Source organism: Dromiciops gliroides, chromosome 3, assembly GCF_019393635.1.
Source record: "Dromiciops gliroides isolate mDroGli1 chromosome 3, mDroGli1.pri, whole genome shotgun sequence".
Taxonomy (NCBI): Eukaryota; Metazoa; Chordata; class Mammalia; order Microbiotheria; family Microbiotheriidae; genus Dromiciops; species Dromiciops gliroides.
Genome location: NC_057863.1, coordinates 21,290,981 through 21,316,706, shown reverse-complemented (window position 1 = coordinate 21,316,706; position 25,726 = coordinate 21,290,981). Strand labels below are relative to the sequence as shown.

The 25,726-nt window shown below is 40.0% G+C and overlaps 1 protein-coding gene across 1 annotated transcript in view; it reads left to right on the top strand.

Moving 5' to 3' along the window:
• ARL14 (ADP ribosylation factor like GTPase 14) overlaps positions 1–18,140 on the top strand; it is a 44,342-nt gene extending 26,202 nt beyond the window's left edge. Inside the window, exon 2 of the mRNA XM_043997166.1 lies at positions 17,941–18,140. The gene's annotated coding sequence lies outside the window, so the exon portion shown is untranslated. The remainder of the gene's footprint in view (positions 1–17,940) is intronic.
• The last annotated feature ends 7,586 nt before the right edge of the window (positions 18,141–25,726 follow it).

Sequence of the window (25,726 nt, the reverse complement as noted above, 5' to 3'; positions counted from 1 at the left end):
GTGACCCCACACCCTCTCAGACCTGTAGGCTACAACCTTCCTGAATCCATCCTCTTGCTTGGCTCTGTATAACTACTCAGACAGAAGCCTGGCTATCCCACTCTGATTTATGGATTAGTACCCCTGTGACAGGGATCCCTCATGTGCCACTACAGTGAACCTCCATGCCTTTGCCAGATTTTTCAGGACTTTCAGGCCTTCCTATCTCCCTGACTCCTCACCTTGATTAAATGGTGTTCTTGCAAAAGTTAGGCTCCAAACAGAAGCTCCTTGGTCTATGGGGGTCATTGAAATTGACCCCTTGACCAAAAATGGGGAATGTTAAATGAATATCTGGATCAACTGGATTTTATGGAGGTACCTTATTATCCAAAAGTATTTTTTATGAAACCTTGGGTTAATAGGAGCAAAATGTCCTTCAACTGAACTCCAAACTGAACCCAGAGAGCTAGCAGATAAAAGATCCTACCTAGTGACTTCTTTTCCCTCAGGATAGTAAGTCCCTATCTTATGGTAACATCTGGGTATCTTCATCCTTGCCAAACCTTTTTTTTTGGAATCCTGTAGTCTCATCATGATGCTTCTGTATTCACTCCATATTTATTATAACTGAAATTGTTAAACTGCTTTTTGCTTCTGGGTTGATTTCTGTATCATACTATTGAAACTGACAATGCCCTGTAATCAGGGCATATATATATACCCATATATACCCTCAGAAATGGGAATTCCCCAAGCTTCTCTCTTAGGAGAGGAGTCTCCACATGATCACGTTGTGTTATCTTTCTTCTTGGGACAAAATATTAAATTGATATTATGTTTCTCTGTTTGTCTCTGATCTGCTTGGTAGGAGGACAGGTATCATGTTCTCTGATCTGCTTCATTTTGTAGGAGATATTATAAGATATTATAATAATTTCTCTGATCTGTTTATTAATTTTGTAAGAGGGATTAAATATTATTTCTATGATCTGTTTGTAGGAGACAGGCAGATACAAAAAACATATTTTTATATTAGACAAGACCAACTGAAAGACCTTGGATTAATCAAAAATAAGACATCTGGAGCCACCAGCTAGGCTCTAAACTTAGCCCAAGAAGTTTCCCCCGATCCCAAGAAATCCATGAAAATACTGATGGGGATGAAAAAAGAACCTTTCCTGTTGGATTCCCTTTTTACCTTGAGACTTAGTAAGACAGAGTGTCCCAAAAATCTTGGCACAGTTTTAAGCTTTAGTACCTTAAATTTAAGTAAGATTTTTGGAATGTTCTATATTTAGAATGTGTAACTTTCAGGGGCAGCTAAGTGGCGCAGTGGATAGAGCACTGACCCTGGAGTCAGGAGTACCTGAGTTCAAATCCAGCCTCAGACACTTAATGCTTACTAGCTGTGTGACCCTGGGCAAGTCACTTAACCCCAAGTGCCTCACTTTAAAAAAAAAAGTCATGTAGAATGTGTAACTTTCAAAGAGAGGCAGTTAGGTGACATGGTGGATAGAATGCCAGCCCTAGAGTCAGGAAGACCAAAGGCTAAAATTGGCCTCACCTTACTAGCTGTGTGATCTTGGGCAAGTCACTTCACCCAATTTGTCTCAGTTTCCTCATCTATAAAATGAGTTGGAGAAGGAAACGGCAAACCACTCTACTATCTTTGCCAAGAAAATCCCAAATGGGGTCACAAAGAGTCAGACACAGCTAATTGGCAAAACAACAACAAAAACTTTCTTTTCTTTTCTTTTTTTTTTTAATGAGGCAATTGGGGTTAAGTGATTTGCCCAGGGTCACACAGCTAGTAAGTGTTCAGTGTCTAAGGCTGGATTTGAATTCAGGTACTCCTGACTCCAGGGCTGGTGCCACCTAGCTGCCCCTAAAAATTTTTTCTGGGGGGTGGGACAATGGGGGTTAAGTGACTTGCCCAGGGTCACACAACTAGCAAGTATCAATGTCTGAGGTCGGATTTGAACTCAGGTCCTCCTGAATCCAAGGCCAGTGCTTTATCCACTGCACCACCTAGCTGCCCCTAACAAAAATTTTCAAAGTCCACCTTAAAACCTGAAAATACCACTAAGCCATTTGGGTGGGAAGGTAAGAACTTGAGGCTCAGCAGTTCATCGGATTCTTAGTGGTAAAGACAGAATTCAGAGCCTATTCACTCTAGATTCTCAAACCTGTTTTCTCTGCATTGGGGCAAACCACTATGTTCTGCCAAGAGATGGCAGCTGTGACAATCATATCAGAAGCAACTTTCTTCTAATATGATTCTTGAAAAATCTCTATATTATTTTGCATTGCATCACAGTGGGACTGGGCACTTTCAAAAATTTGGATTTATCTTTATGGACATCTTATATACATTTTTTTTTTATTTGAGAGCTCTCACTGGAGTCTAATTCAATGATAAGATACCTTATAAATATTTCTACATAACCTAGATTTCCCAGGGGAAATTTGACAAGTAAAAACTTAACCCGAGGGGTATTTCTAAAGGGGTAGTTTGAAATGGAAACTATTATTGTTGCTAATTACTTTTGTTTTTAATCCAGGAAATGATTTCAAGAGAATATCTTTAAAGCGACATTCAAAGAAAAATTATCTGCAGTGGTTATGTCAATATCTGCCAAAATATGAGACAATCTCTTCCAATTTCCCTGAATTTTGCCATAGCTAAATTAATAAATGCCCCATCTGTAAATTCCTCCCTGGAGGAAGCCAGTCTTTTGGAAGTATTGCTCAATTTTTAAATTTAATGACAACAAGCTCGCATTTCCATTTTACAGGAGTTTTCCCTCGGCTTCGAAGAGTGCAGAATGACACAGCTCCTTTTTAAAATAAATTCTGCTGGTGTGTGTATTGTCCTTTGTGGCAGTGCATTCAGTGTGTAGATTCTCGACTTGCCATCTGACAAGAAAGAATTGGAAAGCTAACATTTTGTAGCTGAGCCATTAGTAAAAAATTATCTGGGGCGGTCCATTTCTTAACGCCAATTAAAAGAAGCAGGAAATCTAACTCAAATACCGAGTCAAGAAGAATGTTGCTTATTCCTTAGCTATTTTGGGGAAGGCAAGCAGTGATTTTCTACCTCCCCCAGGCTGAGGAGTATTTTCAACCAAACCACAGCATTATGGTTAGGCATCACTGTTAAAGGTCAAGCCACTTCTTATCAAGAATGAATTGTAAAATAGACCCAAGAATATTGATTAAAAAAAAACAGATTGAAAAGCTTGTGTGCCCTTGGATCTGGCATAATGCCCAATATAAAAAATATCATGAGGAACAGAGAGAAATAGATGCCATTTGGGGCATTGAACAAGGTATTGGCTTTTAGCATCAGAGGACCAGGGTTGAAACCCTGCCATTGTTACTTAGGACCTGTGAGATGTGGCCAATTCATATTCTGTTTTCTGGTCTCCAAAATGGGGAAAGGAGCAGAGATAGACATTTTAGAATTATAAAAACGAGTGGGGGAAGTATAAGGAACTTTGAGAAAATGTTTATAATGCTCTATTTCTCTTGAGCATAAAATGCAAGAAACCCAATGGCTGGAGGCAGAAAAACACTGTTGCAAGTTCTTTAGTCCCAATGCTTTAAGAAGCCAAAAGCTGGAAATAAAAGATTTTATTTCCCTAAAAAAATTGAGAGGTTTGAATTGGATTGTCTCTAAGGTTCTTGTGAAACAAAACCTTTTTCATCCATATATTTGGCAAGGTGGGGAGGGAGGGATTTCCTTAAAAATTCAGATAATTGAATTCACTCTACATGCTTGTGTAGATATAGCTATAGTGTGACTACTGGACAAGTCAATTAACATATCTAGTACTTACTTAGCACAGTGCCTGGCACATAGTAGGAACTGAGCAAATATTTACTCCCTGATTATCTGTGCCCTATTAGGTTCATCTATAAAGACTGCTGGTCCATCCTAGACAACTGTGTGAGGATTCATTCATTCATTAACCAAAGATGGTCAAAGCTTTGGAAATGCAAAGAGCTAGTAGCATGCTAAGTAGGGAGGCCCAAAAATGGAATGTCCTTTCGAAGAGACTAAATAAATGGAAAGAAAACAAACAACTTTAGAGGTCACGAGAGAGTAGCAGAGACTTAAAATTTTTAATCTCAAAAGGCTGAGTGATATTTAGTTGGGAAAGTTTAAAAGAAGAAAAAATAAGTAAAACATTCTATTTCAGCATGCTCTGTGAGGAAGAACATGATGCAATAGACATCACATGTTCCCAGTAAGAATACTAAGAGGAAAAAAAAAAATTCTAAGGGGGGCAGCTAGGTGGCGCAGTGGATAAAGCACTGGCCCTAGATTCAGGAGGACCTGAGTTCAAATCCGGGGACACTTGATACTTACTAGCTGTGTGACCCTGGGCAAGTCACTTAACCCCCATTGCCCCGCAAAAAAAAAAAAAAAAAGAATACTAAGAGGCCGTGTGGCATTGGCAATCAAGGGTCAGCCTTGGAGTCAGGAAGACCTGGGTTCAAATCCTGCTTCTGACTTATACTAGGTCTGTGGCCTCAGGCCCCATGTACTTCTCTATGTTATAGATAATGAAAAGTGCCCATCTATATCTGGAGGATTCTACATCTAGAGTTCCTTTATGAAATCACAGGTCTGAACCAAATAATAATAATAATGCTGCTAAGGCTATAGCCCCAAAAAAGGTCTAAATCTGTGCCATAGAAATGAAATGGAGAACTGAAGTAATTACAAGGAGGATTCAATAAAAAGAATGACCTTGCCTGAAAAATCCAAATAATTAAAATTCAAATATTTTTTGGTTTCATTGATGTGGCTTTTTCTTGTTTAGTCATTTGCAGTTGTGTCTGACTCTTCATACCACCATTTGAGGTGTTCTTGGCAGAGATACTGGAGTGGTTGGCCATTTCCTTTGCCCATTTTACAGCTGAGGAAACTGAAGCAAACAGAGTTAAGCAACTTGCCCAGGGTCACACAGCTAGTAAGTGTCTGAGGCTGGATTTGAACTCAGGAAGATGAGTCTTCCTGACTCCAAGCCTGGCTCTCTATCCACTGGGCCACCTTGCTGCCCTATTAATCTGGAGAATTACTTCAATTCCCTACTTCACTTTGCTAGTATTCATCTGAACCTAAAAGGGCTCCCTAGAATATGAGAATGGGTCATGGGGTCAGGTGGGTTGTGGTCATTGTGGTCAAAGGAAGTCAGCATCTCAGATTGAAGTCTGAAGGTCACACCATCAAAAACCGCAGCCATAACTATGGCAGGATGCCCAGAGCTTTTCTCTAAGATGCCAGATGTTGAGGATGCCAGCCTCGTTAGTCCTTTGGTGGCTTAGGAACTGCAGTGCTTTGTACCTAGCTAATAACAAGGCTCTCCTCTAACCTGGGTGCCCAATCCACCCCCACCTCAGATTCAGGAGGAATGATTCTATTGTTGCCTCTAGCCTCAAGTGTAGTACCTAGCAAGTAGGGGCCACTAAAAAAAAAGTACACAGGGCACCAACATGGACCAGGTGAGGAGACAGTTTTGTTCACGTGCAGACAACAGAGAGGGGACTGCTAAGCAGTAAAGAACCATGCAATTACAGTTGGGGAGAGGCTAGTGTTCAAGCCTTGTCGGGACATTTTCCACCAGGATGCTCATCAGCTGTTTTCCATCCCCCTTGCTGAGCACAGGTCAATGCCAAGGGCTTCTCTTACTGACTTTCCTCTCTCAGTGTGGGCAGCTCATTCCCATTGGACTTGGCTGCCTCTGTTGAGTTTTCTGCTGCAATTACTCTGGGAGCTGCTACCATCTTGCTCAGGATTGGAGGAAGCCCCCCAGCTGCCTTTGGAGAGCTCACAAATCATGCACCAAAGGGAAGAATGTGCCCACAGGAAGCAGCCCCGTCCCAGACAAAGGCTCCTGAGAGCCTGTGAGGCTGATTGCTTACACCCCATGCATGGGACACAGAGCTTTCCTCCTCTCTACCTTCAGAAGGTCATCTTTATGATTTGAGGCCAGCAAGAAGGAATGTCCTGTGGGTTAAGGACTGCGCCTTTAGTATCTCCATGGAGTTGTACTTGGCATTATCATGGTTGATTTAGTTCTCATTCTTGATCCTTTGTTTTCAAAGAGGACCATGACATTGGGGTGATGGCTCCGGATGTTTAAGGCAGTTGGAGTTAAGTGACTTGCCCAAGATCACACAGCTAGTAAGTGTCTGAGGTGAAATTTGATGTCAGGTCCTCCTGACTCCAGGGCCAGTGCTTTATCCACTGTGCCATCTAGCTGCCCCATCATGGTCATTAGAAAATAGTCACAGGATAGCTTTTTTTTTTTTTTTTGGTGAGGCAATTGGGGTTAAGTGACTTGCCCAGGGTCACACAGCCAGTAAGTGTTAAGTATCTGAGGACGGATTTGAACTCAGGTCCTCCTGACTCCAGGGCCGGTGCTCTATCCACTGTGCCACCTAGCTGCCCCAGGATATCTTTTTTAAAGTGGGTGGAAGGGTGGCAGAGCACCCATCTATGCATCATTCCCAAAGGGATGTTATACATATAATGTAGTAAGTATTCAGGACCGCTAGGTAGCACAGTGGTTAGAGCACCAGACCTAGAATCAGGAAGACCCAAGTTCGAAGATAGCCTCTGACACCTACTAGCTGTGTGACCCTGGGCAAGTCACTTAACCCTGTTTGCCTGTTTCCTCATCTGTAAAATGAGCTGGTGAAGGAAATAGCAAACCACCCTAGTATCTTTGCCAAGAAAACTTCAAATGGAGTCACAAAGAGTTGGACATGACTGAACAACAACAGTAGGGGTTCAATAAATATTTGATAAATAAATGAATCAATATGTGGGGTTTTTTTGTTTGGTTGTTTTTTGGGTTTTGGGGTTTTTTTGGTGAAGCAATTGCGGTTAAGTGACTTGCCCAGGGTCACACAGCTAATAAGTGTCAAGTGTCTGAGATGGGATTTGAACTCAGGTCCTCCTGAATCCAGGGCCAGTGCTCTAACCACTGCTCCGCCTGGCTGCCCCTCAATATGTGTTTTTAAAACACTGCTAAGTATCTGTTTGATCAAGGCAGAAACATAAAAACCAAGAAGAGTATGCATGAAAAAGCTCTTAATAGCATACTAAGTTTTCTGGTTAAAGCTACTGATAATTCAATTCAGTTTAACAAAAGTTTATTAAATAGCTACTATGTGCTTAGACAACGAGAATACAGCAATTAAAACAACCCCTTCCCTGAAGGAGCTTTCATTCTTCTAGAGGAATATGACAGGACACAGATAAGTATAATGTAGAGTAGGAAGTTAAAGGGTCAAAAGAGAAACCAGATGATTTGAGGAGGGGGGAGAAGACTAATAACCTTGATAAGAGGGACAGCTTCATGGAGGATATAGTACTTGAGCACCTGAAAATTGAAGGAAGACACTGGAAAATGAGGCTTCCACTAATCAACAAATCTTTAAGTGTCTTCAATGTCGCAGGTACTCTGTCTATCTTCAAGGACGTCCTATTGGAGGAGACCATATGCACACATATATATTCAAAATAAGGATAATTTGAGAGTGGAGGGCTAAACAGTCAGGAACATTAGGAAAGGTCTCATTTATGAGATGGCATTGGAGTTGAGTTTTGAAGGAATCTAGGGATTCTTTCTAAGAGACTGAGGTATGGAAGAAGTCCATTTGAGGTATGGTGAATGATTTGGACAAATGTACTGAGGTATGAGATGGAATGTCCAGTTCAAGGAACAGCTAGTAGTCCAGTTTGGCCAAAACCAGAATGTATAAAGGAGAATAAAAGTAAATAAGACTGAGAAAGTAGGTTACAGTAATTGTGGATAGCCCCGAATCCTAGGCTGAGTGGTTTCTACAACAGGGTGCCACTAATGCTTTTTGAATAAAAGAATATAGGCAACATCAGGACCACAGAGGCAAATGAGGTTAAGGTTTAATCAGTTACTTGGCCTTAGATCCACAGAGACAGAAAAGTTGAATGATTGAGGGTGAAAAAAATAGCTCTTTTTCCTCAGTAGCTGAAGCTCTACTTCATGGCTAGAATGATAATGACAAAGAAAATAGCAAAATGTTGATATGTTCATCCAGGCATTGACATAATTCCATTTTGATGAATATGGAAAACTATTATGGGAAGATTTGATTTCTTTCACCTTGAATTTCTGAGTATTTAAAGGTATTAGTATTATCTTTAGGTATCTGTGTAGCTTTTTAAAGATAAGCCATTTTCTTTGCACAAGGTAACATATTTTGCTAGGGTTGGATTTCAATGTGTAATCAGACAGGACTTTCTAAAGGACATTAGTCTACTAGAGAGTAAACACCTTGATTTTATTGTAGATGTTTATCATTTTATTATTTCAAAAGCTTCTTTTCAAAAATACTTTTTCACGGACAATCTTTGCTTGTATTTGATTTCTGAGTGTTGAATTTCTAATCTTCTCCAGGATGAGATGCTCACCTTTGCAATTCAAGAAAATGATAGGCAAGGGACTGGGGAAGACATTTCAACTAAATTCCAACTCAGACTCTTCTGAAGGGGCCGTCCACATGGGACACCCTTGTCCTGAGTGGTTTAGAACTTGGTGTCTGTTAAGGGGTAAAATTCTAGCTAGTCTGTCTAAAATATCTAATGAGTGGTCGCCAATCAATTACAAGCTTTAGCAAGAGTTAGACTTTTAAGCATTTATTAAGGAGAATAAGAATTTGGTAAAGAGAGAGAGAAAGGCCTAGATACCTATCTATTAAAGGGAGAGCACATTTCTAGCTCCCTTCTCCGCCAGCGTCCTTAGGAAAGAAAGCCCGAGACTGAGCGCCAGTCTCTTCCTTCCTCCTCCCACTAGTCTGCGTCACTTCCTGACTCCTGGTCTTGCCCTCAAAGACCTTCCCTTCATGGGCAGAACTCTTCTACAGTAAGTATCCAGCAGGTGGCGTTATTCCAATCGTTACAGTCCCCCCTGTTGTTCCTCAAGAAACAAAATGTTTCCTTGACGGAACAGTAAAAAGAATAACTATTGCTAACTAATAATATGTGAACAATAATATAGAAAAGGAAGAGAGGAAAGTTTTGTCCAGAGGGGCGATTTTTTTTTTTTTTGTCCTCATGAACCGACGCTTTGACATTACTCTTGCAAAGGGAGGGCCTCTGCAGAGGGTACATGTTACAGATGATGTATATTATAACAGAAAGAGAAAAAAAAAACAACAAAAACAACAAATCAAAACTGTTCATTTAAAGTCTCTGAAAGTCTTTTCTCAGATGTCCTCTAGGTGTAGTCGTGGAATGGAAGTCTTTTCAGGGGTTGATGTGTGGATGCTGGTAATCAGCCAGGAAAATTTCCTACAACATTGAGCTTAACACAACTTTAAAATAGCTTTGTCAATAATCAAATCAAACAATGAAAGTTCTCAAAAACATGTCTAAGGGAATTCAGAATCTTAGTTGTTACACATGAAACATATAATAAAACAAAAATTGAACCATTCTTTAAAATTATAATATTACTATAGTCCCCCCCTTATGGAGGGTAATTGAGAAGACAATTGCTGCGATATTAATTATTAAAAATAATTTTTTATCTTTGTTTCATCACTTTTTGCATCATCTGCCTAATTATCCTCATGCCATTATGAGAAATTAAAAAATCTAATATAATTGGTAACAGGTGTCAAGGCCAAATTCAACACTGTATTTATCATGACACCTGAGATAATTATGGGGGTTACCATAAAAGAACAGAGAAATGATGGGATATGAGCATTCCCACACTTGAGCAATATATACTGCCCATACAGTATGCCAGGCTTAAAATAGGTGGATGGAATATACGTCCATGCCACCGAACATATTGGAGGAAACTGAGTCAGACTTAATCAGATGCATGGGATTGAGATGTCCATGGCATCAGGCATATAGGAGGGAGCATAGAAGCCAGGTGTAGAAGTGAGATGGGTGGGATGAATACTTCCAGCCATCTGTACAATATTGTGGGGAAAAAGAGAATAAAATATTAAACCAAGAGAATCCAACCTCAACATTTGTCAAAAGCCGTTCCCTCGGCCGTACCTTGACTTCATGCATGTCTCCCCTCATGTGACAGTTCAGTGTCTGCTCTTGCATGTATTCCTCTTGTGATTGGATGGCATCTTGGCCAACTGGCATCTGATAACTCAGAATAAAGGCAATTAATGTCTTAAATGATAAATTCCCATAATCCAAGTCTCATATGGATTTAAAAATTGAGGATAATAAATGATTGCAAAAAATGTGAATACATCTTGACTCAGAACACAATATATAATTATGCAACAATTTCAAATAATACCCTTTTTTTTACTTAGTATACAATTACTTTTGTGAAAAATCAGAACATACTTAAATACAAGTTAAAGCACAACAGAATCTCAAAGAACTTTTTTTTTTTGAAAAAAGAAAACTTTTACAAATGTTCCCCTCTTTTTTTTTTTGGGGGGGGAATATGCTTATCAAAAATAATACTTCTAGAATCAATTTACACTTGCCATGGCAACCAATTTGCCAGGGAAATGCTTTAAAGAGTTTGATCAAATAATCAGTTGAGGAAAAAAAAATAACAAAAACAAACAACTCAGAATATGGGAGCACAATACTCCTAGAATTAACATTGTATTATGAAATCAAAACCATGTTTCAAAATTAGATAGATGAATGAATAGAAGAAAATACACGTGGAATAATAAAAGACAATGAAATTCAAACTAGGGAAATCTAAATGAATATGAATTTAATATTAATAAGAGTACTATAAAATATAAACTTGATCACATGACTATAAAAAGCTTTTACAAATATTCTCCTTGTTTTAAAAACTAAGTATAAGACACAATCTCAAAAGCATGAAAATCTCTATGAAAATAAACCCATACCATTAATTTCAAAATGTATATATAATAGCATAGAAATCCTATGTAACCTCTGAACTGACATTAATACTCTGAGTGAATTCAGAACACTTTTGATTCCGATATCTAAAATCCCCAACACTCATATCAATACCTTGCTGCTTACTTCTACATTTCTCTAAAATATATACCCTTCCATGGCAAAAGAAGCAGAGTCTTGAACTATGTTGATGGTTGTCATTCTTATTCAGCTTAAGTTTTTCTTCTTTAACCCCTTTATATTGTCTGTCAGTCTTTTCACCATACAAATGCTTTATAAGATTACTAATTAAAGACAAAAGCAGGTTAGCAAAATTATGAACAAAACAAGCATATCTGGAATTTAAAGAGTTTTCTAAGATTGTCTCAAAAGCACAGCCAGGCCGGGGAAGGGCTGAGCCTGAAGCTGCAAATGCAGGTAGAAAAAGTTGAGCATGCGCATCAGATCTCTGGACTTCCCAGGCAGGGGAAGCAATGGGCTTGGCCATGGGAGGAGTAGAGGGTGGGGTTTGGAGAGGAGGGGAGGGACCAGCGCAATTAGAATCAGACTTGATTTTGAACTCAGGCCTGGATTCCTCTTCCCCCACTTTGCCTCCAGGTGCTAGGGGATTAAAAGCTTCTAGAGGGTGGGTCATTGCCTCCAGGCATGCAAAATTAAAGCAACAATTAGTGTTAGAACTGGGAAAAGCTGCGGGAATCTCTTCAGGTTTCTCTGAAAAAGCATGGTTGGGAGAGGGAGAGATATTTCCTTGTGTGAGTAAGTTGCTGGCTCTTTTAACAAAAATAAAAAGAAAAATAGAAAATCCACAAAAACAAAGCATTAACATGATCTTATCTCCCATTTGTCTGGTTAAACAGACTAAAATCAAAAATAGGATAATTAGGGAGTTTAAAAGGTCCATTTGAAAAAATTTAAAGGAAAACACAGCCAGTAAACCAGTACTTAGCAGTTAAAGGGAGAGGGAGGGGAAATTTCTTACCCAACCAGAAGATCAGAAGACTGAGGGTTAGCTTTCCTCTTCGTGGTCAGCCATCTGTTAAGGGGTAAAATTCTAGCTAGTCTGTCTAAAATATCTAATGAGTGGTCGCCAATCAATTACAAGCTTTAGCAAGAGTTAGACTTTTAAGCATTTATTAAGGAGAATAAGAATTTGGTAAAGAGAGAGAGAAAGGCCTAGATACCTATCTATTAAAGGGAGAGCACATTTCCAGCTCCCTTCTCCGCCAGCGTCCTCAGGAAAGAAAGCCCGAGACTGAGCGCCAGTCTCTTCCTTCCTCCTCCCACTAGTCTGCGTCACTTCCTGACTCCTGGTCTTGCCCTCAAAGACCTTCCCTTCATGGGCAGAACTCTTCTACAGTAAGTATCCAGCAGGTGGCGTTATTCCAATCGTTACATGTCCTCTCCATAGAGTTGGGATGATCCACTCCAAACATGTTTCTGAGAGTGACGCCATATTGAAATGTATCTACCATTTTTGTACCCTCCTGAGCTTCTGAATGTCTTCCTACCATTCTCTCTTGAGATTTTGATACCTAGAAAAGCTGAGAATCGTCTGTCACCTCATAGGTCCTCTTCCCAGGCATACATTGGGGTGTAGGAGAAAATGAGCAGGACTGAGAGTCAAAGGATCTTACTCCCTGTATGACCCATAATTTCCCTGGTTAAGGATTTCAACTCTCTAGGCCTCTTTTTTCCTCATATGCAAAATGGGAATGGGGTGGGGAATGCTCTCAAAGCCTCTTTCCATTCTAAATCCTATTGTCTTCAACAGCTTGGATAGAGTGCTGGACTTGGAGTCAGGAAGAGCTGAGTTCAAATTCAGCTTCAAACACTAGCTGGTCATCCCTTAACCTCCATCTGCCTCAGTTTCCTCAACCCTAAAATGGGGATAACAATAGCACCTACCTTGCAGGGGTGTTGTGAGGATCACATGAAATGCTATTTGTAAAGTGCACAGCAGTGTTTGGCATATGGTAAGTGCTATAGAAATGTTTATTCCCTTCCCTTTCAGACCATGTATTTCTATTTTGACTGGACATGTGATTTCCTTACTGTAGAGATCTCCCAGTGAAGAACTTCCCCTGCCAAATTAGTTATAAAAATGTTAAGGAAGAAAATGCCCGGATGTTCCCTGTTTACGCTTTTCCTATGCTTTGCTTCCTATTTTATAGATACTTCCCTGGCTATAATAAACCATCCCCCCACCCACTATTCCATAGTGTCTCCAATTTATTAATAGCCTTTGGCTCTAATTCTCTTATACTCTCTCCTAGCCAAATCAATCTGCTTATCTATTCCCTGATTCCATCTTGTACTTTCCCAGTATCATGTCTGAGTTTTTTCACTTATGCTCAATACATTTTATTTGGTTTTGTTTTTGTTTTTTGTCTTTTTGCAGGGCAATGGGGGTTAAGTGACTTGCCCAGGGTCACACAGCTAGTAAGTGTCAAGTGTCTGAGACCGGACTTGAACTCAGGTCCTCCTGAATCCAGGGCCAGTGTTTTATCCACTGTGCCACCTCGCTGCCCCCTCAATACATTTTAAAAATTTCAATGACCAAGGGGCAGCTAGGTGGCGCAATGGATAGAGCACCAGCCCTGGATTCAGGAGGACCTGAGTTCAAGTCCGGCCTCAGACACTTGACACTTACTAGCTGTGTGACCCTGGGCAAGTCACTTAACCCCAATTGCTTCACCAAAAAACAAACAAACAAAAAAAACAAACAAAATTTCAATGACCAAGCATTTACTCTCTCTTCCCCACCCACCCCCACCATTAGGAAAAACAAATCTTGCAACCAATAAGCATAATCAAGTGAAACAAATTCCTATATTGTCCATGTCTGAAAATGTGTGCATCATTCTGCATAGCAATCCATCATCTCTCTGTGAGAGAGTGTTCATCATTGGTCCTTTGGAATCACGACTGATTAAGTCAAGTTAAATCTTTCAAACTTCATTTTTTTTTTTTAGTGAGGCAATTGGGGTTAAGTGACTTGCCCAGGGTCACACAGCTAGTAAGTGTTAAGTGTCTGAGGTCAGATTTGAACTCAGGTCCTCCTGAATCCAGGGCCGGTGCTTTATCTACTGCGCCATCTAGCTGCCCCTCAAACTTCATTTTTAAAATGTTTACGTTACAATATAAATTGTTCTCCTGGTTCTGCCCCCTCCACTCAGCATCAATACAAACAAATCTTCCCAGGTTTCTCTGAAATTCTCTCTTCATTTCTGCAAGCACAATAGTATTCCATCACATACATATACCATCATTTTTTCAACTATTTATGGGCATCTTCTTCTTCAGCCCAATAGATGGGCATCTTCTTAGTTTCTAGTTTTCTTGATATCACATACAAAAAAGAGCTTCTATAGATCTTTTTGTACCTACAGGACCTCTTCCTCTTTCTTTGATCTCTTGGAACATAAGCCTATTGGTGGTATTGGTGGGTCAAAGGGTCCCAACATCACACCTATGCTTTCTACTGCCCCTCACTTCTACCTTACCCCACCCTTGCCTAAGCAGAGCTTAAACATCCTTCAAGGTACTTCCCATACCCCACTTTGCCACATACCACACACACCTCTGATCTTTTCTCTGTTCCATTTCCCTTAAATTCCTCTAAATTGGTGAATTCCACCTAAAATCCCCCGTACTTGGACAAGTCAATTGCCTATGCATGATAAGGGAAAGACATGAGTGGACCAGAGTTGATGAGAAAAAGATCTCCAAGCTCTGGTAGACTTCGAGCTCCATGTAACTCAATCAAAAAGTATATAAAGGGGGCAGCTAGGTGGCACAGTGGATTAAGCACCGGCCCTGGATTCAGGAGTACCTGAGTTCAAATCAGGCCTCAGACACTTGACACTTACTAGCTGTGTGACCCGGGGCAAGTCACTTAACCCCCATTGCCTCGCAAAAAAAAAAAAAAAAGTGTGTAAAGCCCAACATCTTAGTGAAAACTGGAAAAAAAAATATGAATTGTCCAAGTTTGGTGTCATGTTGATATAGACAAAATGTAGCAACAAGAATAAAGATGCCCAAGGCTTGTCCTATTCAGCTCAGTTTGAGGTAAAACCTAAGATCTTGGGTCCTTTTCATTTGACTTGTCACTGAAACCTCTTATGTAGGTGTCCCCAATGTCCTCAAATGTTTTGTGGGGTTTTCTTGGGTGGGGTAATGAGGGTTAAGTGACTTGCCCAGGGTCACACAGCTAGTAAGTGTCAAGTGTCTGAGGCCAAATTTGAACTCAGGTCTTCCTGAATCCAGGGCTGGTGCGCTATCCACTGTGCCACCTAGCTGCCCCCCAAAAGTTTTAAACTTATTTTTCTCTCTCTCTTTTTTTTTTTTTTTTTTGCGGAGCAATGGGGGTTAAGTGACTTGCCCAGCATCACAGAGCTAGTAGTTTTAAACTTATTAAAGTTTGAAACTGCACTATGAATTTTGGGACACCCTGAATGTGTTATCTCCTCCATTAAAATGTGAGACTATTGAAAGTAGGGATTGTCTTGCCTTTCTGTTGGAAGACCCAGCCATTTGGACATACTATTACATGTAGAACAGTAGTACACAATAAGTACTAAACAAATACCTTTTCGTTCATTCATTCATCCATTCCTTGTCAATTGCACAAGTTCTGTCATTCTAAAATCAAATTCAATTCCATTGAAACATCAAACACCTATTCTATGCCAGATACTGGGGATACACAGACAAAAAAGTATGGTTCCTGGGGCAGGTAGGTGGCTCAGTGGATAGAGCACTAGCCCCGGATTCAGGAGGGCTTGAGTTCAAATCCTGCCTCAGATTCTTAACAATTATTAGCTGTGTGACCCTGGGCAAGTCACTTAACCCCAATTGCCTCACCAAAAAAAAAAAAAAAGCATGGTTCCTGCCTGCAAGGAGCCTACCTTTTTTCCCACTTAATAGTATTTTATTTTTTCCCAATTACAAGAAAAGATAATTTTCAACATTCATTTTTGTAAGATTTTGAGTTCCAAATTTTTCTCTCTCCCTCCCTTCACTCCCCCCTCCCCAAGACAGTAAGCAATCTGATACGGATTATACAGTACAATCATGTTAAACATATTTCCACATTAGTCATTCTGCGAAAGAAAAATCAGAAGAAAAAGGAAAAACGGTGAGTGAGAAAGAAAAAACAAAACAAAAAGTGAAAATAATATGCAGGAGCTTACCTTCTGCTGAGGGAATATAAGCTATCCACATGTAAATGCAGGGTGTCCCCAGAGTATTAAAGCTGGAGGCTGCCCTGAGACTCTGGGGACACCCCACACTTATATGGCTGTATTGTGTTTTGAGACAGTGGTGCTCTCAGAGACTATTGGGGTATGTGGGACGATCAACAGTAGCCTTCTTCACTACCCAGACTTGCTCCCTCTGTTCATTAATTGATGCAGCTTGAAATTGTGGCTTGAACCAAGCGGTCCTTTTCCATGGTGTGGAGAGCAACTTTTGCTTTGGAAAACCAAGATCATTCAGAGTACTTCATCAATTACCCGCAGAGCCTGGGCTTGAAAATGTTCTTTCCTGTCTAGTCCAGCAAGTCTGAATTGGTTCCTCTAGGAAGGAAGTATAAAGCAACCCATTTAACACTTCAACATGCTGGTGGAGAAAGTCCTGCTAGACAGGAAGGGACCATTTTAGTTTTGCGTGGTATGCACTTCAGAGGTCAGTGCCACAGGCTGATTTAGTAAAATGAGAAGTCGATGAAGGAAGAATCAAAATCGTGTGGGATCTTTACAAGGGGTCTCCTGTGTCCAGTTCCTCAGAGTGGAATGGAGATCCTCCTGAAGGCTTGGAGTCTGTACCTGTGCAAGACAAGCTCCCAGGTCCTGGCAAGCTGCCAAATCTTAGAATTCAAGCCCAGGCAGGAAGGACTATGTTAAGATGGGGGGAAGGAGGACGCAGCGGAGAAAGGGTTAGCCTTGGAATCAGGAACACCAACCTTGGATTGGGCCTCAGGCACTTACTAGCTACATGACCCTAAGTCACTAAACCACTGTCTGCCTCAGTTTCTTCATCTGTAAATTAAAATAAGCACCTACCTGCTAGAGCTGTTGTGGGGTTCATATGAGATAAGATACTCAGGCCTGAGTTCAAATCCGGCCTCAGACACTTAACACTTACTAGCTGTGTGACCCTGGACAAGTCACTTAACCCCAATTGCCTCACTAAAAAAAAAAAATGTTATAGAGACTGGAAGGGGAAGATATTTACTGAACTGCCTGCCTATATCCTTCCACTAGAAACTAACAAGACTGTTATACCCCATATTTGTTAAAGGTTAATACTCTTTGCACAGGAACTCTTTATACTAAGGTATAAAGAGATTGTGACTGGCATTTGTGGAAGCAATGAAGCAATACCCACACAGATGAAGCCATGGGTCTTTTGAATTATCTAAAGTACAGGGAGTCCCAAAAAATCTTAGGGAAGCTTTTTTTTTTTTTGGTGAGTCAGTTGGGGTTAAGTAACTTGGCCAGGGTCACACAGCTAGTGTCAAGTGTCTGAGGCTGGATTTGAACTCAGGTCCAGCCTCAGACACTTGACACTTACTAGCTGTGTGACCTTGGGCAAATCATTTAACCCTCAGTTCCCCACAAAAGACTTTTAGAAGACCCTGTATACAGTGTGGCATTACCATTAAAACAATTGGGGGGGGGTTGTTGTTGGTCAGCCATTTCAGTTATGTCAGAATCTTCATGACCTTATTTGGGGTTTTCTTGGCAAAGATATTAAAGTGGTTTACCATTTCCTTCTCCAGCTCATTTTTTACAGATAAGGAAACCGAGGCAAAGAGGGTTGAGTACAAATGTGTATATATATGCATATGTACACATATATTAATGTATGTGTACACTGATAGAAAAGATCTATAGATGTGCATCCAACATTTACTATAGTTTGGATAATAAATATTCCTCATCCACTTAGTTTTTTCTGTATGGATGATTAGCTCATTCTGAATGATTATGAATCTCATTTAATAAATGTTTCTTAATTCATTCTTTCAGGGGTTTCTGCCATGTTTCAGGACTTGATGAGGAGCACAATGGTATCTGGAAACAGGAGGTTCAGAAGGCTATCACAAACTATAAGGAATTCTTCTTCTACGTGAGGTCTTCAATCCATCTTCTCCACGATGATGCTGAGCTTCTTTGGCAAGCTTGGAAATCTCCATTTTATACCAAATAAAGTTGTCTCTGTTGTTATAGATCTTTTAAGGAATCTCATATAATTTCGAGACATCCATGGTAGACAGCTTGTTGGAGGAAGGTGTTTAAGATGATATTTTAATATTAATGATAAATAAAAAATAAATAAAATCAGATCATATTTGTAAAGCACTTGGCAACCTTTAAAGCGCTTTGTAAATGCTAGCTATTGTTATAAAAATAACAATAACAATAACTAGCATTTATATGGCAAGACAGTTTGATTAGGTAGTTTTGGTCTACCTAATCAAATAATTTCTGTCCACAAGGAATAAGCCTAGTAAAGTCTTGTATACACTAAATATTTTTCACTCAGATATGTAAAGGTAAAGATTTAATTTACTATGAAATAGAACTTGTAAAAACCTGCCCATTTCCTTCTAATAACCTTATCAAGAATGATCTCAGTAGATTATTCTCATAAAAATTATGTAGTGGCCTAGTCCAGCCACTTTCTTATCTGTCTTCCCAAGTGTCATTTCCATTTCCACAAGAAGCACAACCCACCAAGAATGTGGTGTTTGCACCCAGACGCACTAGCTCCCTTGTCTCTGATTGGAAAGGAGCTAGTCTTAAAATCTTTGGAGATTTTTTTTTCATTTTTTCCCATTTGTCATTCTCCTATTTGCATCCTTCAATGTCGTCAGGATGACTTTGCTGCTTTGTCGGATCTCTAGCCAAGTTTTCTTCAAATGTGTTTTTCTTCCTATTGTCTCTGAGTGCTTTAAGAGGTAGCAATGCTCCTCCTCTTGCAAGATCTCGCTCCATGAGATCTTGTAAATGCATTTAGATTCTAAACTGTTATTGCCCTTGACTATGATCTCTCCCTCTTTGGCAAGAAGATCTGATGTTTGCTGAGGTGACTTTCATATTCCTCTCATCTCATTTTGACAATTGATTTTCATCACTAACCTCTGTATAAAAGTATTCTAATCCATGTTGATGTCTTTTCTTCCATCCACTTTCTTTTTTTTTGTTTGTTTGTTTTTAGCAGGGCAATGGGGGTTAAGTGACTTGCCCAGGGTCACACAGCTAGTAAGTGTCAAATGTCTGAGGCTGGATTTGAACTCAGGTACTCCTGACTCCAGGGCCGGTGCTTTATCCACTGCACCACCTAGCCGCCACCTTCCATCCACTTTCCATTTTTGGGTATCAATAACTCACTTAAACAGTCAGGTTGGAACTGCTTTAACTATATACCATATCCCCCCCCCCCACCCTTTTCCTGCTTTTTTATTAACTTTGACCTTTGCTTAAACTAGTCAGCAGTTGACTTTATACAAGCAGTTGATTCAGAACTGACTCTTACATTGATGAATCATTTTATCTTAAAATATAATCAATTTCATTTTTGGTGATATTATCTGGTGCTCATTGTGCCTTTGGATTCCTTTCCTGAAGAAAGAAAGCATTTCTATATGTATGTGTGTGTATATGTACATGTATGTATACATACATAGACAATATATTGTATATATATTGTGTACATATGTACAATTTGTGTATACATTTTTACATATAAATATCTATATATGGGTATGTATGTCTATATTAGGTACATACACATACTCATACATACATATATATGTGTATATGTGTGTTTGTATATAGACACACACAGGAGACTGGGCAGCTAGGTAGCACCATAGTGCACAAAGCACTGGTCCTAGAGTCAAGAAGACTCATCGTCATTAGTTCAAATCTAGCCCCAGATGTATGACCCTGGGCAAGTCACTTAACCCATTTTGCCTCACTTTCCTCATCTATAAAATGAGCTGGAAAAAACCAAAAGGAGTTTATTGGCACCCCAAGGTATCAAGCAGTTAGAAAGCAGCCTGCTGCCAAATTTCAACCTCAAATTGCTGTTATTAGACAGGAGCAAAACAATTTACATGTGAAGGTAAAACAATCCCAATTGGTAGACCTTTCAAAAAGGAAGTAGGATTAGCATCTCCTTAGTTCCTCCCTATTACAGCATCATTGGGAGATGGAATTAGCCCTTAGGTGATGGGAGTAGCCTTCAGATGATGAGAATAGCTCTCTTCTGCAGGCTGGTTGAGCACTTTACCCAAAAGTTGAATAAAGTTAAAACATGGACTTACTTTGTCACAGGAGCTGAACTCTCAACATTCCCCTCCAAAGAACTTTAAAATTACACCTCAAACTGAATTTTGGAGTGGTAGAACAACAAATGGTTGAGGTGAAACATTTTTCTGCCCTAAAGAAACTTATGAGGTCAGCAGTGAAAGTCTGTATTATGGGGTAGAGGCCTGTCCAGAGCCCACACATGTGGCAGCAGCAAGAATGGCTGTAGTAGCAGCAGTAGCTACAGAAACTCTCAGCCTGGAGAGGATAAGGGGGTTGGATGACTGGTCAGAGGAGACTACAAGGGGCCATTTGCTATCACTAGGTACAACTGGTGCTGATCACCACCTCTATTGCCCATATATTGTCCTGTGTTGCAATTTCAGGGTGGAGAGGAGCACCAATGATTGGTTATAAGGGAGCAAAGACCTGGTCACAGTTCCAAAGCAAGGAGTGCTAGCCGTTGTGGCTGCAGAGGACCAGAGGACTTCCTGGGTAAAGACCAGAGCATAGACCAGGAGAGCAGTGACCACACCTCTCATAGGATCTTACCACCTTAGAAGTACCAAAAACTTGTGAATGCCCATAATTAGCTCTAAAAACAGCAGCACAAAAAACCCTGAAGCTTGGGAGAGTGTCTCCCCCCCAGGGCGAGTAGATCCCAGCCTTAATATAAAGTTCAAAGTCAAGAAATAGGCTGGGAAAAATGAGCAAACAACAAAAAATTAATTTGACCATAAAAAGCTACTATGGTGGCAGGGAAGACCAAGACATAAACCATAGACTCAGAAGACAACAACGGGAAACAGTGACCAAAAATGCCTCAAAGAAAATTACTAATTGGCCCCAAAGACAATAAGAATTCCTGGAAGAGTTAAAGAGATAAGAGTGGTAGAGGAAAAAATGGGGAAATAAATGAGCATGATAACAAGAAAATTATAAAAGACAATTAACAAGTAGGTAAAAAAAGCAAAAAAAAATACTGAAGAAAATAACACCTTAAGAAACAGAATTGATCAAATGGTTTTTTAAAAAGATATAAAAATCCACTGAAGAGAAGAATTCCTTCAAAAGCAGAATTGGCCAAATGGAAAAAAGAGGTACAATATCTCACCAAAGAGAAGAAGTCATTAAAAATTAGAATTAGGCAAGTGGAAGCTAATGGCTCCATGAGACGTCAAGAAACTATAAAACAGGGGCACCTAGGTGGCACAGTGGATAGAGCACAGGCCCTGGATTCAGGAGGACCTGAGTTCAAATGCGGCCTCAGACACTTAACACTTACTAGCTGTGTGACCCTGGGCAAGTCACTTAACCCCAATTGCCTCACAAACAAACAAACAAACAAAAAAACCCCACAAAAACTATAAAACAAAATCAAAAAGAACAACAACAAAAAAAGTAAATGTGAAATATCTCATCAGAACAACAACTAACCTGGAAAATAGATCAATAAGAGATAATCTAAGAATTATTGGACTACCTGAAAGCCTAGAGATCATATTTCAAGAAATTATAAGAGAATATCGCCTTGATATGTTAGATCCCAAAGGTAATATGGAAATGGAAAGAATCCACTCCTGAAAGTAATCCCCAAATGAAAACTCTCAAGAATATTATAGCCAAATTCCAGAACTCCCAAATCAAGGAGAAAATATTGCAAGCAGCCAGAAGAAAGCAATTCATATATGGAGTCATAGTTAGGACCACAAAAGATTTAGTGGTTTCCATGTTAAAGGAGCAGAGGGCTTGGAATATGCTTGAAGGCAAAGAAGCTAGGATTACAACCAAGAAGAACCTACCCAGCAAAACAGTATAATCCTTCAGGGGAAAAACAGATGTTTAATGAAATAGAGGACTTTAAAGCATTTCTGTGTGCTTTTTTTTTTTTTTTTTAGTGAGGCAATTGGGGTTAAGTGACTTGCCCAGGGTCACACGGCTAGTAAGTGTTAAGTATCTGAGGCTGGATTTGAACTCAGGTACTCCTGATTCCAGGGCCGGTGCTCTATCCACTGCGCTACCTAGCTGCCCCCTTAAAGCATTTCTTTTTTTTGTTTGTTTGTTTTTGTTTTTATTTTTGCTTTAGTCAGGCAACTGGGGTTAAGTGACTTGCCCAGGGTCACACAGCTAGTAAGTGTTAAATGTCTGAGGCCGGATTTGAACTCAGGTACTCCTGACTCCAGGGCCAGTGCTCTATCCACTGCACCACCTAGCTGCCCCCCCTTAAAGCATTTCTTTTTGTTTTTTTTTTTTTGCACGGGGCAATGGGGGTTAAGTGACTTACCCAGGGTCACACAGCTAGTAAGTGTCAAGTGTCTGAGGCCGGATTTGAACTCAGGTACTCCTGAATCCAGGGCCGGTGTTTTAACCACTGTGCCACCTAGCCGCCCCCCTAAAGCATTTCTAATGAAAAGACCAGAGATGAGTAGAAAACTTGACATTCAAGCACAAGGCATGAGAGAAGCATAAAAAGGTAAACAGGAAAGAAAAATCATAAAAGTCTTTATAAAGTTATACGGTTTATATTCCTATGTGGGAAGAAGATATTTGTAAATCCCAGGAACTTTATCATTATTAGGGCAATTAAAAGGAGTTTAAATAGACAGAGGGTATGGCTTGAGTCGCTTATGTTGGAATGATCTCCCTAAAATGTAGGAGTGAGAAAGAACTGTACTAGGGGGAAGGGAGAGGTAGAATGGGGAAAATTTTCTTACATAAAAGAGGCACGCAAGGAAGAATTTTTATTATGCAGGAAAATGGGGGTAGGGTGGAAAATGTTTGAACCTTTCACTGAAATTGGTTCAGAGAGGGAACAATGTGTATACACACTCACTAGGGAATAGGACTCTATCTTACCCAATAGGGAGATAGGAGGGGAAGGGTATAAGAGAAGGGGGAGGATGATAAAAGGAAGAGCTGATTAAAGGAGGCAGTGGTTAGAAGCAATAAATACTTTTGAGGAAAGACAGGATAAAAAGAGAGAGAAAAGGGGCAGCTAGGTGGAGCAGTGGATAGAGCACTGGCCCTGGAGTCAGGAGGACCTGAGTTCAAATCCGGCCACAGACACTTAACATTTACTAGCTATGTGACCCTGGACAAGTCACTTAACCCCAATTGCCTCACTTTAAGAGAGAGAGAGAGAGAGAGAGAGAGAGAGAGAGAGAGAGAGAGAGAGAGAGAGAGAGGAAAAAACAGAAGAAAATGAGATGAAGTAATCTTAACTATGAATGGATATTGGATGAATTCACCCATAAAGAAGAAGCAGGTAGGAGGCAGCTAGGTGGCGCAGTGGATAAAGCACCAGCCCTGAATTCAGGAGTACCTGAGTTCAAATGCGGCCTCAGACACTTGACACTTACTAGCTGTGTGACCCTGGGCAAGTCACTTAATCCCCATTGCCCCACAAAAAGAAAGAAGAAGAAGAAGCAGGTAGCAGACTGGATTAGGAACCAGAATCCAACAATATGTTGTTACCAGAGACATACTTAAAACAGAAAGATACACACAGAGTTGAAATAAAGGCTTGTAGCAGAACACCCATTCCTGAGGTGGAAAACAGTGCTGCTTTTCCCTTGGGAAAGTTTTAAGGATTACTTGGGGGTTGGTATCTTTAGGTTTCTTGGGGTCCCACTACATTCCCACAGCAACATCAATTCAGTTGAACGAATTTCCAAATTATCTTATATAGAAAATAATTCATTTTATCCCCTTTGACATTCTATACTGATTGCATTAAAAACCAATATATGGGGCGGCTAGATAGCACAGTGGATAAAGCACCGGCCCTGGATTCAGGAGTACCTGAGTTCAAATCTGGCCTCAGACACTTGACACTAGCTGTGTGACCCTGGGCAAATCACTTAACCCCCATTGCCCCGCAAAAAAAAAACAACACAAAAAACAACAATATAGTCTAGTTACATTTATTAATATTTATAGAGTGCTTACCATGTGCCAGGTGTTGTAGTTAAGCACTTTACAATTATAATGTTGTTTTAGGCTCACAACTACCCTGAGGAGGTAGATGCTATTATTTATCCCCTTTACAGTTTAGAAAACTGAGGCAAGCAAAGGTGAAGTAATTTGCTTAAGGTTGCACAACTAATAAATTTCCTTCTTCTTCTTCTTTTTTTTTTTGCTAATAAATTTCTGAGATTGGATTTTAACTCAGGTTCTCCTGATCAGTGCATTTTCTAGTGTATTTCCTTAATGCCAAATAGCAAATGTAATTTGCATTAAGTTCTGATTTACCACAATTATCCTAATAGGAGAATGTTTCTCACTGTAAGTGAGACCACATTACGATTTTAGTTTCAGGACAAATTTTAACCAAGTCAAATCTGAGTTTATGATCACTAATGGTAACATTCAAAATCTCAATTTTCTGAATGGCCCCCATTTTTTCAGTTAACTCATGTTTAAAAATTCATGGTGGTACTCTCAGCTTCCTACAACCTTTTCCTTTCCTTTCCTTTCCTTTCCTTTCCTTTCCTTTCCTTTCCTTTCCTTTCCTTTCCTTTCCTTTCCTTTCCTTTCCTTTCCTTTCCTTTCCTTTCCTTTCCTTTCCTTTCCTTTCCTTTCCTTTCCTTTCCTTTCCTTTCCTTTCCTTTCCTTTCCTTTCCTTTCCTTTCCTTTCCTTTCCTTTCCTTTCCTTTCCTTTCCTTTCCTTTCCTTTCCTTTCCTTTCCTTTCCTTTCCTTTCCTTTCCTTTCCTTTCCTTTCCTTTCCTTTCCTTTCCTTTCCTTTCCTTTCCTTTCCTTTCCTTTCCTTTCCTTTCCTTTCCTTTAAAAAATCATCCAGGGGGCAGCTAGGTGGCGCAGTGGATAGAGCACCAGCCCTGGAGTCAGGAGTACCTGAGTTCAAATCCGACCTCAGACACTTAACACTTACTAGCTGTGTGACCCTGGGCAAGTCACTTAACCCCAATGGCCTCACTAAAAATTAAAAAAAAAAATTTTTTTAAATCATGCAACGAGTCATTTCAGTTCCTTTTGTGTTCTTAACCTAACCCCAACTGGATACTTTAAGAAGGCAAATAAAGGGCAAACCTCACCTTACCCAGGAAGGTCAAGGAAAATAAAACACGAGGCAGGAAAAACTACTCATTAAAAAGAGAAAGAGGGTGTTTAATTTTTTTGTTGCTCAGTCATTTTCCCAGTGATGTCTGACTCTTCATGACCCCATGTGGAGTTTTCTTGGCAAAGACATTAGCAAAGTTTGCCATTTACCTCTCCAGCTCATTTTACAGATAAGGAAACCGAGGCATACAGGATGAAGCGATTTGCCCAGGATCACACAGATGATAAGTGTCTGAGGCTGGATTTGAACTCAGGAAGATGAGTCTTCCTGACTCCAGGCCTGGCACCTGGAAAGACAGGCAGCTTTTAGAAGAAGAAATCAAAGCTATAAATCATATGGAAAAAATGCTCTAAGTCACTATTTTTTTTAAAGGTCATATACCAAATTTATTGCATAAAGACCCCACAATCCGAGCAGTTGCC